We start from the raw sequence: 15419 nt of genomic DNA on the forward strand, positions 1-15419 counted from the left end.
GAGCTTTGTAAATATGTTTGACTCATATTTGTTATGTTCTATCTGTGTTATCTGGAGCTTTTCTCCCCAGGCCTCCGGTGAAAATGGATATATATCCAGTCTGACTATCCCTGTCAACAAATGTAAAATAAAATAAATAAATACAAATGTTATGTTTTTGAGTCCTGTACTCCTGCATTACATTTTGCACGACTGTTAAATATGACTAGTTTATGTCTGAGTCCCCCTGTCTTCAGATGCAGCTTGTTTATTTTGTTTTCCTTGTAATTGAATAAATTACATACTATATATTTTCAGTTTTTTGCAATTCTGGGGTTTTTCATGCCTAGTAGGGGCTCTCTGTTGTGTGCCCCTCTAATAGTAAGTACACTTCACTTTGTTTTATATAGGGGATGTTTTACCTGTGTTGACTCAGGGGTTTCAGTGTTTCTGCCACTGGACCTTTGCACTACCTGAACATCAGAATCAGACCTCCAGTGCTACCAAGGGTGTGTTTTAATAAGTTACCCATTTTTTTTTCTGGCTTGCAGATTTTGTCTGCTTTTTACTTTTGCTATTTCCACATTTGCACTTCTGCAACACATATCTTCTATTGCTTTAACACCCATGGTTCAATCCCCACTTTTGCTCACTGCTTTTAGGGAGTTTGCATGTTTTCCCTGTGTCTGCATGAGTTTTCTCCCTGTGTGCCTATTTCTTCTCACTTTCCAAAAATACCGCTGGTAGATTGGCTACACTAAATTATCAGCTGTCTGAAAAAGGTCAAAAGACTTAATAGATGAGCTCACTTCTTTAGTTAGCAAATGCCAAATAAATAAATGTTTGTGCAAAGTCATAATGAATCCCAGAATACTTACACCATCTAAGTTAAGATTTTTCTAAGTAATGTTTTGGGAGTTAGAATATACAGCAGGATGTGGTTGTATGTGCTTTTTGGGAAGTTAAAATATTTATATAGCATTTCTTCTAGAAATAGTATTTTTGTAGAAATAGGCTGGGATTTATGAACATCTACCACACTGTGCTAAGCTCATTTGTGCAATGAACAGTATTGAGCAGGGTGTGTGCAATTCAAATTCAGAAAACATTATAAAAAGAAGTGGCCAACCTGAAAACAAGGGTTAGTAGAGTCATATGCTCTCTCTCTCTCTCTCTCTCTCTCTCTCTCTCTATATATATATATATATATATATATATATATGGTTCCCTATCAGAAGCCTGAAACACTATAAGCCTGAAAATCAAAATCCTGAAAACTATAGACTGAAAGTTCAAAATCCTGAAAGCCCAAAATCCTGAAACTCAAAATCCTGAAAACACAAAATGGACATACTGACGTCATTGTGGTTTTGCTATTGTTAGCCCTGTGGTGTTGGGTCATGCGTTGGGTTCAGGTAAGTTTTATGTTAGGTTAGGGGTGGTTTAAGTGAGTTAGGGTTAGGAGCAGGGGGCATGTATGCAATAGTGACAAATATTGGGGTTAGGGGTGGTTTAAGTGAGTTAGGGTTAGGGCTGTCCGTGAGTGAGTGACGGACCTTAGGGTTAGGTTAGGGTCAGGGTCAGTTGGTAGATATTAGTGTCTTTATAGTGACATATTAGCATTATTTGTGTTTTCAGGATTTTGAGTTTCAGGATTTTGGGCTTTCAGGATTTTGAACTTTCAGTCTATAGTTTTCAGGATTTTGATTTTCAGGCTTATAGTGTTTCAGGCTTCTGATAGGGAACCATATATATATATATATATATATATATATAGAGAGAGAGAGAGAGAGAGAGTTAGTTAGTTAGTTAGTTAGTTAGTTAGTTAGTTAGTTAGTTAGTTAGTTAGTATAATAACTGTATATTGAGCTGTGCTGTATACCAATAAACCAAAAAGCACAGAAGAGATTCTGAAGCACATATATAACATGGTGCCATACAGCACGCAGTTTAGCATGAATTTGGCCATATGCTCAAATTCAAGCAGAGCAAAATTTTAAAATAAGTTAGAGGTTGTTACAAGCTTGTATCTGCAAGAGATTATTATACAAGCTGCTGCTACAGATGTTTGCAGACATCACCCTGTAAGACTTGGGTCTTCACACCACAGTTAGCCTTTCATATCCTCCATGAAATAGTCAGACTGCTACAGGGTAGACAGGGATACCATGCAACAGATAATGGACACATTTTATGCTCATCTGTGAGACCCTTGGGAATCATGGTGAATGCATCACAGTGAATCCTAAAGTATGTATATGTTTATGTATTTTATGTAATTGGACCTTTCAGTGCCCTGCAGAAGACACAGTGGGGGTTTCCACAGGCTTGTGCCTCCAGAATACTCTAACAGTTCCTCAGTGCAATGGTGCAACATGTGGGGGAGAAGCATATATGGTTTCCATGTACTCAAGAGCAAAATGCTAGTCCTATGCAAGACCTCTATGCTATAGCACATTTCCCTGAGGTACTTGGAGCCATAGACTGCATCCACATTAAATAAAGGCTCCGCCTGGTAAGCTGGAAAGGGCATCACTCTAACAGCTGCCACAGTCTGTAATGCAGAAAGTATCATTGGAAAGGGCATCACTCTAACAGCTGCCAGGCAGTCTGTAATGCAGAAAGTATCATTGGAAAGGGCATCACTCTAACAGCTGCCACAGTCTGTAATGCAGAAAGTATCATTGGAAAGGGCATCACTCTAACAGCTGCCAGGCAGTCTGTAATGCAGAAAGTATCATTGGAAAGGGCATCACTCTAACAGCTGCCAGGCAGTCTGTAATGCAGAAAGTATCATTGGAAAGGGCATCACTCTAACAGCTGCCAGGCAGTCTGTAATGCAGAAAGTATCATTGGAAAGGGCATCACTCTAACAGCTGCCAGGCAGTCTGTAATGCAGAAAGTATCATTGGAAAGGGCATCACTCTAACAGCTGCCAGGCAGTCTGTAATGCAGAAAGTATCATTGGAAAGGGCATCACTCTAACAGCTGCCAGGCAGTCTGTAATGCAGAAAGTATCATTGGAAAGGGCATCACTCTAACAGCTGCCAGGCAGTCTGTAATGCAGAAAGTATCATTGGAAAGGGCATCACTCTAACAGCTGCCAGGCAGTCTGTAATGCAGAAAGTATCATTGAAAGGGCATCACTCTAACAGCTGCCAGGCAGTCTGTAATGCAGAAAGTATCATTGAAAGGGCATCACTCTAACAGCTGCCAGGCAGTCTGTAATGCAGAAAGTATCATTGGAAAGGGCATCACTCTAACAGCTGCCAGGCAGTCTGTAATGCAGAAAGTATCATTGGAAAGGGCATCACTCTAACAGCTGCCAGGCAGTCTGTAATGCAGAAAGTATCATTGGAAAGGGCATCACTCTAACAGCTGCCAGGCAGTCTGTAATGCAGAAAGTATCATTGGAAAGGGCATCACTCTAACAGCTGCCACAGTCTGTAATGCAGAAAGTATCATTGGAAAGGGCATCACTCTAACAGCTGCCAGGCAGTCTGTAATGCAGAAAGTATCATTGGAAAGGGCATCACTCTAACAGCTGCCAGGCAGTCTGTAATGCAGAAAGTATCATTGGAAAGGGCATCACTCTAACAGCTGCCACAGTCTGTAATGCAGAAAGTATCATTGGAAAGGGCATCACTCTAACAGCTGCCACAGTCTGTAATGCAGAAAGTATCATTGGAAAGGGCATCACTCTAACAGCTGCCAGGCAGTCTGTAATGCAGAAAGTATCATCTACAATGTCTGGCAGGCCACCTGGGCAGTTCCTGTGATTCACACATATGGTACACCTCTGACCATTACCAATGGTTTGCTAGGGGTGACTTCCTACAGGGACATCTAGTGAGGGTGCTGGATATACCCTAGAACCTTCGCTCACGACACCAATGAGCAATCCACACAACCTCACTGAGCACGTTTATAACCATGTTCATGCACAAACTGCAAACATCAAAGAGTGCGAGTGTTTGGGCTACTCAAGACATGTTTCCACTGCCTGGATATATCTGGAGGTGCCATGCAATATGATCCTGCCATCTGCGCCAAAATACTGACTGTGTGTCCCCTCTTACATAATATTATACTTCAAAAACAGACACTGTAAGGATGCCCTTTGCAGGGACCACATTCCCCAGCACAACAGGCAGCAGCTTCTAAGACAGATAAGAAGGGGAAGAGGAAGCAACATTAGAGGATGATCATGTCAGACAGAGAAGGGCACAATGTGATATGCCGCTAGCTAAAAGGCAGCAAATTGCAGCTGCACTCAATACATAACTCATATAAGATCTCAGCAGATATAAACATTAAAATTCATGCAGAGAAACAAACCAGAGTGAGCTAACCCATCCGTTGCCTAGCTACCCTAAGCATCAGGCATAGGCATCCCAAGACCAGAGTACTTTTAACAGCTGTAGTGCAGGTACATGACCAAGCTTTCTTGAACAAATACTACAATACCTAAACAAATTAGGCAGACAGAAAAAAGATGCTGCATCAACAGGAATATCACATCACATAAAGTTATATGCAACCTCAGCAAATACAGACAGAACAAAGATGCATGCAAACAAAATAGACTGTGCTTACCCACACAGTGCTTGTCCACTCTGTGCATCAGACATAAGCAGCCCAAGTCAGGCACCAGGCACCCTTCTGGAGGCTATAGGGGACTCTCCCTCATTTGTACAAGTGGGTGAGAAAGCTGTCCTGCACAACTACTACTAATACAGAGCTTAGGTAGTGAAAACACATTCAAAATGATGTACACACAGGAAAATCTTGGTGACACCCAGCTCTGGTGAATAAAAATCTTTTTAACAATCTTGGGGTTCAACATCAGTATGTGTATTTTTTTCTTCCTAATATCAACTATGCGTTACCCTAGAAATGTGTTAGTACTCCCACAAGCTCTGTAGTATGACATGGATATACAGTGTTCCGGAACATATCAGTGACATAGACAGGGGTTCAATACCATCCCTACTTTTGTCTCTTTCAGTGCTCTCATGACTGTATACAATATGTGTTTAAAATTATCATATTGTCTCATTTTCCCAAGATGGATTTTTATACCAGTGTTAGGATGGTCATTTAGGGAATATATGTTATTAAGGTAATTTAATTGATCCTTGTAGTTATTAACAGCTGCATTGGGTATTTTAGGGGACTTGCACTCACTGCTTCGGTAGCTACACTTGTTAAGGCATTTGTTTGACAGATTGTAGTGCTGGAGAGCTTCCTTCCTTTGAGGTCTGTTACTTGCTTTTTTCTATTGTTATCCACCTGCACATGTGAACATTTTTACTGGAATGTAGTTTTATGACCCCTTGCAAGATGACAGTTGCTGTGTCTCCCCTTAACATTGCAATGTGGATATAATGGACTGCATTGCTGCTCTGACCCACCTTGTGACAGACATCTTCCATTTCTAACCTGATGTTATAATATGGATTCATGGCTGATATTCCCAGTTGTTCTTATGTATGATAGGTGCTGTGGCATCACATGACTGTTTTACTTACATATCTCCAGTGTGCACATTCACTCACTTGTCCAGAGTTTCACAGCTCTGCTCTTAAAATGATCATCCACACATCACGTAGCTCTAAGTGGGAAAATGAACCTACAAGGTCACTTTTTTGATATGCTACAGTCCATTTACAGCTACTCACCCTGCACTTGAATGTACACAGTAGTAAGCATTTTAGTTTTATAGTTATACTTTCATTGTGTACTAAACTGCCTTGGTGCTTTACTAACAAGATGTTTTGTAGGATAAGTGGCAAACAAGATGCATAAAACAACTAAAATTAAAATCCTTATGCACTATTGTCATCCTTCAGATCTGTCACATAACCACAGGTGTTGGTTGTGCACCTGTGTTTATGTGCCTGAGAGCTCCGTCTATGGTGCGTACAAGTGTCTCACATAGGTACTTCTCTTCACATTAAAATTATTATTCCTTCCTATTCTTCTCAAAAGCCACTTTTATAAAATAACTAATGGTATTAATCTGCTTGGCAAGCTATGATTTTTGTCTGCTTCAACATGAGGCAGTTTTGTTGCTTTAAATTGCCTCAGAATCTATTTCCAAGCATATTACACAAATGTCCAGTGTACAACCAGTCAATAACAACTTGTATTTGACTTCAATATAGAGCAGATACATCTGGTTAGAAATGGCATATTTAAAACGATGTTTTAGCTGTTTGTTTATTCAGTCATTCATTTAGTCATTAAAAAGATATGTGAAATGATCCAAAACAGAACAATTTTGCCAGCAACCTTGTTAGCATCTGACAGAGCCAGCTTCCACAGTTTGCTAGCAATAGTATTTTATACATTGCCCAGTCCCAGATGGTAAAGTGAATAATGTTCTCATTCCTTTATGAATCACATGTATATTACTGGGGTCCTTGGTATAATAAAGTATTCTCACATTAAATAGTTTCTCTCAGTCAATAAATGTTTCAGTTTAAAATCAATATTTAATCACTGATGAAAAAAATTCTCTTTGCATCCTTCAGCACTTTGAATGTAGGCATTTAAAATGTGTATTATACAACAACTACAGAGAGCTTTTAATGTAGCATTCTGACCGGATTAAAAGCTTCAGGGGGATGAAAAAGCAAATTACCTGTTTAGGTGTGGTTGTAATTGTTGTCGTTTAGTAAAGAAATTGCTTTAAATAAAGTTCAGTCTTGCCACGAAAAAGGCAAGAAACAGAGGGAAAATCCAGTTACTGTGCTGGATGTAGGCGTTTTTTTTTTTTATCCATGACTGACATTGTTTATCAACTCAGGCTTTGTCCTTATAGTTAAACTACAACAACCTCTCAATGGCTAAAACGTAGTACCCACAGCTGTTAACAGCCACATATTTAGCCAAATGGTACAATAAAGGAATTTGAGATTCCCCCAATGTTCAGTTATTCAAAAATATAATGCATACAAAGCAAAGTTGCTGCCTAAGCCAAAAGAACAGGCACTGAAGGTTATTTTCTGGTTAGACAGTACATATAGATACAGATTATTTCACACTCAGAAAAGAATTATATTACATCTGTAACAATTCCAGAAAACAGTATTCATTTTTCTTTCTTTTCTTTTTTGTTCATTTGGTTGGTTGTTACAGTTATGAAAACAGCAGCTTCATTTGTTGTGGAAAATCACTTTTAAGTGTATGAATAATATGCTCATTAAGCACTGTGATTTAGCTGTTCAACAAAAGTATTTTTATGGTCATATGGTAGTACTAGGTGAGTGCTCCTGCGGAACGTTTAAAGCCTAGTCAAGTTCCATTTTGGCGCTTGAATTAACCTATCCCAGTTGATGCTAAAATGTCTTACCCATCACGTGGTCAACCATTATATTGTACCCCTAGTGAGAATAACTGGGATCATACCATAGGTAATTTGAGGGCACCCATGCATGGAAAATAGCATTTAGGAGCTGCCTATCTCCATTAGTAATACAGGGGACAGTCTGGGGTAAATGTTCTATTAGCCATCTATAGATGGCTAATCGAACAATAGCCATCTATAGATCCAAGTTGCTCTTAAATATAGACAGAGATGAGCTCCATTTGACATGGATGAAGGGTCTGTTCCAGAGCAGTGGTATCCTCTGTGAGGCATACCTGTCCCTCCTAACCATTGTTTTGATGTTGCAGAAGAGAGTTTGATCCCTAGACCAAGTATTTCTGATGCTATTTGACTTGCTGATGTGCAGTAAATCTACTGTAATGGGTCAGAGGATACCTTGTATTACAGACAGAGGTCACCTCATAGCAATCTGTAGGATACTGATTATAGTAACATGGCTTTGAGTCAGTCCATGTAGGCCATGTTGTTTAGACCTTGTATACTTTTAGTAAGGTTTCTCTGTGGGCATTCCAGTTATTGCACGTTTATGGACAGATACATATCAATGGGGACATTATACTCAATATATGGCCTACTGAAATCTGGGTAAAGGGGATAATGACATCCCTAGATCTAGACACAATCCCTTTGTCTATAATCTGCCCAATATTGAAGGACTTTTTTATAACAGTGGACACATGTTGGTTGAATGTTAGGTCACAGTCAACATAGGTTTCCAAATCCCAGACAACTGGGTCACCTATTAGGAGCATATCATTAATATGGGACCTCCCCAGGGTAGATAATTTCCAAAGGATATGACAATGCATTTTTCAGCAATTGGTTTTAGTCCATGAGTTTGGGACCTTTTATTTATTTGGGACAAACTTTCCTGCAGGATGGCAAAGTCATCTGGGGGATTCAAGGACTCTTAAGTTGCAGATATCTGCAAACTTAAGTCGACCAGAGCTAGTTGGTATTGGCTTTTACTTCAGAACAGTAGGTACTAAACAGGAGAGGTCCAAGCACTGAACCCCGAGGGGACTTCAGTGATGACTGCTCTCTTTGTGGATGTAGATTCCCCTATTTTATCTCCAGCATCCTATCTGTGAGCCAGTTTGCAGTCTAGTGGGTGACATAGGGGTTTATTCCCAGTTTATTTCACTTTTCTATTATGCCTGAGTAGGGGATTGTATCAAATGCTTGGCCAGGTTGAGATGGTGTGCACGGTTTTACCTTCATCCATTGTTTTGGTGACCTTTTCAAAACAATCCACCAAGCTGAGTACGTGTGAACTGCCATTGACAAATGCAGACTTAGAGGAGTCTGGTGTTTGGAGGTTCCCTATGTCCTAATTGATTAATTTCATGGTAAGTTCTTCCATGGCTTTGCATATGAGGCTAATAAGGCTTATGGGTATGTAATTGCCTGGGTCTGTGGAATGACCTCCCTTATGCAGGGGAATGACTGTAGCTCTTCTCCATTTGCTTGGTACAAAACATTTATGGAGGCTGTGGTTGAACAGTGTTGTCAGGGGTTGGATAAACTGTACTTCATGCTATTTAAGTAACAACCATGGATATTGTCAGGACCTGCTGATGCTGTATTTTTAGCTTTTGATAGCACTTTTAGGACTTGGTCTTGTGTGATAGCTGGAGGCAAAGTCAGTCTCCGGTGTATCTTGTTCGACAGATGGAGGGGAGAAAGTTATAAAGTTAGAGTTTAATTTATCAGCCAGTAGGTTTGCTATATCTTCAGCCTCAGTGTAGGTAAAATCATTCACAGTCATCACAACACATTGCTGCATTGTGCTTCTGATATCACAAAAATAACTTAAAAAGATCTTGTGGTTGTCTTTGCCTTGGTAGCTATTTTAGCCTCAAACTTGGCTTTGTTGGATTTTATTAAGCTTGTTCATTTCAGTTTTGAGGGCGCAAACATTCTGGGAATTACTCTTCTTACGTTTGGTCAAAAGTCATTTCCTTTTCTTTTTTAATATAAAGCTGGTTGATTTTTTGCTTCCACCATGTGGGATTGTTTCAGGAGGTTTTCCCTGCACTTATTTCTACAGAGTACGGCTGCATCTATGCAGCTGTTTACATGCTAGAATAGTGTAGTGCTTTATGTTTCCATGTATTCAGTGGAGTTAACAGGGTTTGGTGAGGATTTGAAACTGTATCACTTAAGGGTAGGTAGTTTGTCTTACAGAAATTTCTAAAGGCAGCTTGGGTTGAAGGGGTCTCTGGTTTCAGTTTTATTCTGAAGGAGGAGATAGCCTTGTGGTTAGACCTAACAAGTGACATAGATATGTAAGGGATGGTCCAAGATACCAGGATGTTGTTCTTCATATTCGGTACTCTGACTAATTGTTCCAGGGCATTTATAGGTTTGCAAGTTCATAGGTTCATAGATAGGTACTAGGCTATCTGCCCGAAGGCATTTATAAGTCTAGCCGGAATGTGTTGGCTTTCGCTGGCCCCTTAGATTAGTTCCCTGTCCCTCTGTCCAGCAGAGCCACTAAAGTGATCCCCAGAGTAAACTATCTGTTTCCCATCCACTCGTCAAGGTTTCTCTTGAAGAGTGTTAGCAAGGAGCTCTGCCTAATGTAGAATGGAATCTTGTTCCAAAGCATGGGAAGTATCTGGGACAGGAATCTGTCCCTCCAGCATGTCCTATTTATTGTTGTGGTGAGGTTTAGCTCCCTAGAGAGTGTGGCTCAAGGGGATATGGTTTTCTTTAGGTGGAGCATGTCCATCAATTCTGGGTTGTACATGGCCTTGTATGTCAGGCAGAGATCACCACTGAGTAGGGGGTATGCAACAGAGTACAGCTGGAGTTTCTTCAGTCCAGCTGCATAGGGCATCTGTTTGAGGCCAGTGATCCTTTTGGTGAGGCACTTCTGTGGTCTTTCCAGTTGTTGCAGGTGTCTTGTAAGGTACATCCCAAATCGGGCGTTGTACTTTATGATGGGTCTGATGAGTGATGAGTAGAGGGGCACAATGACCTCTTTTGATTTGGATGCAAACCCTTTTGTGATTAGGTGGGCCACATAGAAGGATTTTCTAACCACTTTGGCAATGTGATTATCAAAGGAGAGATTGCAATCTACTTGGGTCCCTAGATCCCTTATTACATCTTCCATATTTAGAGGACTACCACATCTGTGGTAGTTTGTGGGTACTTTGTTTTTTCCAAAGGGGATGACTATACACTTTTTGGCATTTAGCTTGAGGCCATGATTTTGACACCAGGTATCCGTCTCAGTGAGACCCTTTTGGAGGATGTCTGCGTCAGCCGGAGAGTCAATTATAGCCCTTAGTTTGCAGTTGTCTGTGAACTTGGTTAGCCATAGTCCTCTTGTGCTTGCCTGTACCTCTGGGAACCTAGGACTGAGCCTTGGGGAATGCCACTTGTAACTGGTTTAGAGACAGACCTAGCTCCTGCAACTCTCACCATGTGGGTTCTGTCTGTGAGCTGGTTGGCAACCCATCTTGTGACATAGGGGTTTATGTTCAGGCTGGTGAGCTTGTCTATAATACCAGAATGGGAAATAGTGTTGAAGGCCTTTGCGATGTCTAGGTAGGCTGTGTGTACCACCTTTCCCTCATCTATAGCCTTGGTAACTGTCTCAAAGAAGTCCACCAGGTTCAGGAGGCATGATCTGCCCTTAACAAAGCTGAACTGGGTAGGGTCCAGTGTTTGGAGGTTCCCAATGTCTCTGTTAATGAGTTCCATGATGATGCGCTCCATAGCCTTGCAGACCAAGCTAGTCAGGCTTATAGGGCGATAGTTCCCAGGGTCTGTTGTGGCTCCTCCTTTATGGAGTGGAATAATGGTTGCTGTGCACCACTCTATGGGTATGTAGCCTGTGGAGAGGCTGAGTTTGAACAGTGTGTTTAGGTGAGGGGTTAGTTCGTCTTTGAGCTCATGTAGGACGCAGCCTGATGCTGTGTTTTTGGCTTTGGAGAGGGCTGTTTTAACCTGTCTGTGATTTCGGGGGCCCTACATTCTTCTGGTATGGTTATGGGCCCTTTGGGGGTGAGAGGGGGATGAAGTTTGCACTGAACCTGTCTTCCAGGATGTTGGCGATATCAGTCTGTTCTGTGTATTTTGTGCCATTCTGCACTAACTCCGAGCAGGTCTGAGCATTGCCACTTAGATTCTTGACATAGCTAAAGAATGCCTTGTGGTTATCTTTGGAGTCCTTGGCAATTTTTCTTTCGAAGCTCACCTTGGATGATTTTATGAGGGATCATAGTTTCTTGCTGATACTGATCAGGGATGTCTTTCTTTCTTGGGATTTTACTCTTTTTCTGTACTAGTTTTCACCTTCTATTGTATAGCTTGTTTATGGCAGGGGTCCACCAGACTGGTTTCCTTTTCTTGGAGGAGTGAGTCTTGGTTTTGCTTGGGATAGCACGATCAATGCATTCTTGTAGGTGCCCATAGAATGCATTAGTAAAGGATTTTGCAGCGTGGACAGCATTATCCTTTAGTTTGGAGGCTTTGAAACTTTCCACCTCGGTCTTAAGTAACGTGAAGTTTGCTTTTGAAAAGTTTTTCACAGTGGTTTCCTTGTCCGGGAGTGGGGGGGGGGATGTGGATTTCCAAAGTGATTTGTTTATGGTCAGATCTAACCAGCAAGGGGTAGACCTCCAGTGTGGAACCCATGTTGGTGATGACCAGGTCCAATATGTTGTCACCTCTGGTGGGAGTGTTGACCAGTTGATTTAGGGCATTTGAGTTTATAAATTCTAGGAAATGTTGGGCAAGGGAGTTAGTACTTGTGTAGTTCTCCCAGTTAATGTTTGGGTAATTGAAATCACCCAATATTAGGATGTTTGGTAGGACCTTTATGTTTCCCAGTGTTTCCAGAAATGTGGAATGGGGGTCCTGGGACATGGTGGGTGATCTGTAGCAAGCTACAATTTGAATTGCAGTTTTGCCTGTTGTTAGATGCACGTGGATGATCTCTGAAGCATCGTGCTAGACCACTAACATGGAGGTGTGGGTATCCTTGATGAATATGCATACGCCCCTGCCTTTTGTATTTCGGTCCAGGTTCTGTGGTCAAAATGTATGGTATGGGTTGTAGCCTGGTAGTGCTGGTGTGCTCTCTGGAGCCTTAAACCAGGTTTCTGTTACTGAACATATATCAATTTTCTCCATACTGAGGAGTGCCTTGAGTGCGTACATTTTGAGGTTTAGACTTCTGGCATTGAGTAGCATTACCCTCAGTTTTTTGTTACTTGTGCTATTTATGGTGGTGGGTTTGTGTTTTGAGCCTTGCCTAAAAAAAGGCACTATGGGGGTGGCAAGAGTTTTGGCCAGTATTCGAAAGCCTAAGGGTGACAGGTGCAAGCCATTTCTAGCAAAGCAGCGTGGATTGTCGAGCATGTCATCCCAGGCGGACAGACATTGGATCCCCTTTGAATGACACCAGAAACTTAGCCAATTGTTGAAATTGATAATTTTTTCTTCATACTGTGGTATCATTCTTGGTGAGGGCAGGGTGCTACTCAGGGTCAGGGTCATACTGGCCTGGGCTACGTGATCAGAGAGATCTTCCATGTCTCTTTTCATGTAATCCAGTGAGGTATGGCTCAAGTCATTCACACCAACATGGACAATGACAGAATCATATTTGTATTTGCTCTGGAGTAACCTGAGTGCTTGTGTTATACTGACAAAGTCCAGGAATCTGTGTGCTTGTGTACTAGTGGTGGTATAGTTTTCCTACTCTATAGATGGATCATGCAGATCACATAGGAAAATGGTACTGGGCTTAATGCTGACCGATTCCAGTTCTTGTATATACGTGTTATGGCTTTCTTGTGTCATACACGGAGTTCTATATCTATTCTTGCTTAGATGCATTTTCTTGCATTCCTTTTATTCCTTCTGGAGCATTTCTCCCCGGGCCTCCGCTGAAAACAGGATCTGTGGAACCTAGTCGGACTTTCCCGGTCAACAAATGTTAAATAAATAAAAAAATAATAAATATGATACAGGGCCTTTCTGATGGTTATTTGGACATGAAGAAGCTCTACTGCTTCACGTTGCTTTAGCAACCTTGATGTGACTCTCTTCTGGATAAAGAATAAGACACTCCCACCTTTTTTTCCCTTACTGCACAGTAGCTGATCTAAACATGTGAAAGGCATTATAGCCCTGCACAGCCGGAATGCTCTCACTATTTTAAACTATGTCTCAGTAACCAAACAGATGTCGATTCCCTTCAATGTGAGAAGGGCTTCTAGAGATTGAAGTTTCTTTGGGCTGATCGCATTGATTATACTCTGATAATGCAGTTTCAGAAGTCGTTTTAGTTTGCTGATGTTTTCTTAGCTTTTTTTTATTCCATACAAGTGTCATAAGTAAAACAGTAGTCACTTAATGCAATATAAACCAGTCCACAGATATCATGGCATTACTGCCTTTCAGGGAAATTATATAATATTGGCTTTCGTATAGTCTTGAAGGATATTGAACAACCAGCATGTAGAGACAAAATTATGACCATGTGTGACATTGTTAATCTGATTCCATTTAGAAACAAACCTGGATACCAAAGAACTAGCCTTTGGGGGTTACGGAGCAATTGATAGAATACTGTCCTTCATTAGGACCTCTGGGGCTGGGATGAAGCTTTTTATTATTTTGACCTTTGTAAAACCCAGAAGAGATACAATCTAAGGAATTATGGAGGAATAAGTTCATGTCATATCCACCTGCAGTAAAAAAAATAATAATGATAATTGGCTACACCAAGATGGATCACTGCTGTTGGGTTTTCGCTCATTGTGAGTTATATTCTTCCAGAAATTATGATCTGCCTGTGCAGACTCACTGTTGTACTGCACCCTGCAGGAGAGGTTTGCCCTTGCTCAGACATAAGAGAGGTAGGGTCTCACAGAAATTTGAGTGCAGAGACAGCCAGTTCCAAAACTGTACCATATGAATTAGAAACGCCTGGTGAGATTAATAGCATAACTACACAAAGAGAATAACGACTGCACTGAAAGTGGTATGTAGAAAAGCAGCTCTGTGTGGGAAATGGCTGACAGGCTATTAGTAGGGTAATGAAGAAAAAATTAACTTAACATGAAGTGGACAGAATACCAGTCGCAAAGTAACAATGCAAACAGAATAACAATGTAGCAATAAAAGAGCTACAAACAATAATATAAAAAATAAAAGGAATGCAAGAAAATGCATCTAAGCAAGAATAGAATTGGTAAGTGGAATGGGAAACAGTGGATATGCTAGACTGCTTGCAGGCCAGTAAATGGAGAAAAAAAGCCCTGGAATCTGAACACTTCCAGTTTCTGATCTCATCCAAAAAGATTATCATAACTGTCTGTGTTTGTTTGCTTGCCTGCATGTCTGTCTGTTTGCTTATCTGTTTGTCTATTTGTTTGCTTGTTTTTGAAATCAAATGCACTGCACTGATCCTAGCACTGCCCTTTAGAACATTAAGACATATGATAGATCCTTCTGCGGTTTTGTAAAAATATCATTATTACGCCACAACAAATAAATACATTCAAAGAAGTTTGCAGAGTGTGTGATGTTTTCTTGTTAAACTTCTCCATGCTTATTAAATTTATTTTACTTGGTGTACAGTGTGAGTGTGTGTGTGTGTGTGTGTGTGTGTGTGTGTGTGTGTGTGTGTGTGTGTGCGCGTGTGTGCGTGTGCACGTGCATGTGCGTGCATGTGCATGCGTGTGCGTGCTCGTTTGTGTGCGTGTGTGTGTATGCATGTGCCTGTGTCTTGTATGCAAGTATCTGTGTCTTGCGTGTGTGTGTGTGTGTGTGTGTGTGTGTGTGTGTGTGTGTGTGTGTCCGTGTGTCCGTGTGTGTGTGTGTGTCCATGTGTGTGTGTGTGTGTGTGTGTGTGTGTGTGTGTGTGTGTGTGTGTGTGTGTGTGTGTGTGTGTTTTGCTGTAAGTATATGCATGTGTCTGTCTTGTATGCATGTATCTGTCTTGTGTGTGTGTGTTTGTATGCCTGTGTCTTGAATGCATGTATCTGTGTCTTGTGAATGTGTGTGTGTGTGTGTGTGTGTG

This window comes from Protopterus annectens, chromosome 1.part1 (genome assembly GCF_019279795.1).
Source record: "Protopterus annectens isolate FY-2018-M chromosome 1.part1, PAN1.0, whole genome shotgun sequence".
NCBI classification, from domain to species: domain Eukaryota; kingdom Metazoa; phylum Chordata; order Ceratodontiformes; family Protopteridae; genus Protopterus; species Protopterus annectens.